The 3,104-nt window shown below is 36.1% G+C and overlaps 1 long non-coding RNA gene across 2 annotated transcripts; it reads right to left on the bottom strand.

Moving 5' to 3' along the window:
• Positions 1–605: 605 nt before the first annotated feature.
• Positions 606–2,398, bottom strand: LOC140876510 (uncharacterized). Of its 2 annotated transcripts, XR_012148819.1 has the most exons (4): positions 2,315–2,398; positions 1,565–2,173; positions 968–1,132; positions 606–738 (listed from the first exon to the last, which is right to left on the bottom strand). It is a non-coding gene; the product is annotated as an uncharacterized lncRNA (long non-coding RNA). The 2 variants fall into 2 exon arrangements; XR_012148818.1 differs by having other exon boundaries at positions 1,565–2,361.
• Positions 2,399–3,104: the final 706 nt, after the last annotated feature.

Here is a 3,104-nt window from a genome sequence, read left to right as displayed (position 1 = left end):
GTGGAGGCGGCCGGAGGGCTGGAGGAAGTGGTGGCCGAAGGGAGGAAAGAAAATGGAGAGAGAAGAGAGTTGGGGGGTGGGGGGGGGGGAGGCGGCTACTTGGATAATGAGAGTGCTAGGGTTTCATTTTGTGTTTTGTTTTGGTGCTAAAGTCACTACAACAAATATGCTGAAAGACTACGGTGAAAAAACGTAGTTAATTGGGGGTTTAAAATCGTAGTTAATAGCCATGTAGTTAAAAGTGCGGTCATAGACTACGGTTTTTAACCGTAGTCTTTAACGACAAAAGACTACGGTTTTGACTACGGTAAAAAACCATAGTCTTTTGTCGTTAAAGACTACGGTTTTTAACCGTAGTCTTTTCTATTACACTTTTAACTAGATAGCTTTTAACAACGGTTTTAAAGACCCCTTTCACAATGGTTTTTCACCCTTGTCTTTTTTTATGTATAAAACAAAAAAAAATTACAATTTCCAGTATTATAAATTCCTCAGAATTTGAAATTTGAAAATAAAATTTAATATACAATTTTTCAGTATTGTAAATTACTCAAAATTGAAAATTTGAATCCTATACACACTAAAAAATAGAGTAAAAATAGTCCTAAATTCCTAATCTTTTTGGCTCTGCTAAAACCAGCTCGAAACCTAGCTCCCTTGGTGTTGGAGAGACTTCCCCATGATTGGTCAAGACACGTGTTTCTTTCCTCGTTATGATCATGATACGTGGCTTAGATCCTGTCAAGTTATCTCCCTTGCTTGTTATGTTACGAATTGACAGCCCTTTGTTCTCTTCAAGGAATATATTTCTCTATTCCTGTGTCCAATGATCGACTACAAAGCGAACGTCCGTCAATCTTGTACAATATAATATAATATACTTGACACATCATAGTCAATCTTGTCTTGCTGATTTTGCCTATAGAAGTACTTTTCAAAACAAAAATTTCATGGACAAAAACAATACCTTAGAACCATCAAACACCAAAGTATCAGAGGTGGCGCTCTTAGTTAGCTGCATAACTTTGTTGATTGGTATGGTCATCTCTCCATATTTTTCCTCGGCTGTGAATCTTAAGAACCTCAAATTCTTGAACATAAATGGTTGCAAACAAGGACTTGCAGACATAACCTGAGCACAAATAGAAATGCAATTATGTGTCTTTTGTGCAATATAGAAATGGTTGAGCTAAACTTTCGAGTTTATAAACTACTTTAACAAATTAAAAGTTCTTACATATTATTTTAAAATTAAACACCTAAAACTCTTGGACGACTCACCTGAGGTTATAACATGATTTTAAAATTGTAGTATTTGGTAGATTAAGACTTTTTTTTACTTGCATATTGGTGTTATTAAGTAATAAAGCTACAAGATCTTAAAAACAAATCCCGTAATCTGTTTTATGCATATAAGTTATAGGCTTTAAAGAAACAAAGACTACACAATCAAGCTGATCATAGAGCACAAAAAGAAACCACAACTCTGTAATCCATTATTTTAACTATATATAGCTTTCACCTCTCTTAGACCTTATAAGCACGTCAATATCAATGTATATACCTCGATTGTCCTCAACGATAGGGAGAGGGATTTAACATTCCTAAGCTATCGATTCGATGAAACTTTCCGAGACACTTTTCATACTTTCTATCGGTTCTCTGCACGCGGTGGGACATCAGAGATCAATCCATGCTTTGTTCACGTAGGGCCAACCACCCTGGAATTTCACGTTTGCTATATGACCCTGAAACTTAAAGAAATCAAGTGCAGGAGCATTCACACAAATACTCTGCTCAAGAAAACATATCCAAGGACGCCCAGAATATCATACCTCTACGTATATCATTTGAATGTTTTCAGAATCTTGCATAAAATGTGTGCCAGTACAATTACTATTACTATTACTATTTGAAAACCTGAAAGCTGCATAAATATTGGGTACCATCCTGAGTCAGAAGCGGATAATCCGAAGTGGTTAATGGAATGAACCAATCCCAATCCATACTGATCTTGAGAAGCACCGCGGCGGCATGAAGCACAGCAGCCTATGCAATGAGGAAAGGCAAAACAGTTAACATAAAGGCTTCGTATGTAAAAGTGGCTGAACCAAAAAATGAGGTATCCTTCTCCTTGAATTTTTCAGTTAGTCCCTTAACAGTGAGACAACACCTGGCCAAGGAAAAATGGAAAATCGAAGGCATGAAACTTAGTAAGCATTATTGTTGTATTCTGGGTATATGGTATGTAAAAAATGAATATGTAGTGTGTAAGTGATGAAATTGTCATATTCAATGGCCTTGTTTTTCCCACAACTTTTGTCAAATTTTGAAACCAATAACTCCAGAACTGTGGGCGACACCGAGAATCCGAGGCTAAGAAGTGCTTCTCTCAATTCATTTGAGTCGATCCTGCCACTCTTGTGTTGGAAAATGGTGATCAGATCAATCAAAATTGATACCCGGTGCAGCGGAAGTTTTAAAATTTTATATGGAACAATTCCATATCATGGGTATCAAAACTTTACGATTAAATTGTGCGTGTAAAAATTAAATAACAATTAAATTTTTACCTTGAATCTCGAAACGAGATTATGGACACCAACAGATTACTCTGCTCTTGTTGTATATCCCAGGAACTGATGGACGAACAATTCTTCAATCAGGTCCACGAACAGAAGTTTAATCCCTCTGATAGATTGCACTAGAAAATCTATCAGAAGTTTCTACGAAGAGAATTAACGAATTTGATCCGTTAAACCAGTCTGCAAATTCAAAATTCACAGGCTGGAATTTGTAAGAGTGGGTGCCCAGTGAGCCAACTGTGTGGCTATGGGCTTTGATGACTCTTTGTATAAACAATCTTTTGTTTAATATTATTTACACTTTTATGGCAATGACTTTATATTACTTCATATTGTTATATTGTGATATACTATTGTTGTTTTGATAAAGACCTTGAATATACTATAGTGTATGTAAGATGTGGTAGAACATGGAGATGTCTATCATGAAATACATCTTATAGTCACTGTATATTCTAAAAACCGTTCCTAGTCGATTGAGCCGTCCGATAATAAGGATAAGGATCGCTCGAGTTTGAG

Source organism: Henckelia pumila, chromosome 1 (assembly GCF_033568475.1).
Source record: "Henckelia pumila isolate YLH828 chromosome 1, ASM3356847v2, whole genome shotgun sequence".
Classification (NCBI taxonomy): Eukaryota; Viridiplantae; Streptophyta; class Magnoliopsida; order Lamiales; family Gesneriaceae; genus Henckelia; species Henckelia pumila.
This window is presented reverse-complemented; position numbering and strand designations above follow the sequence as displayed.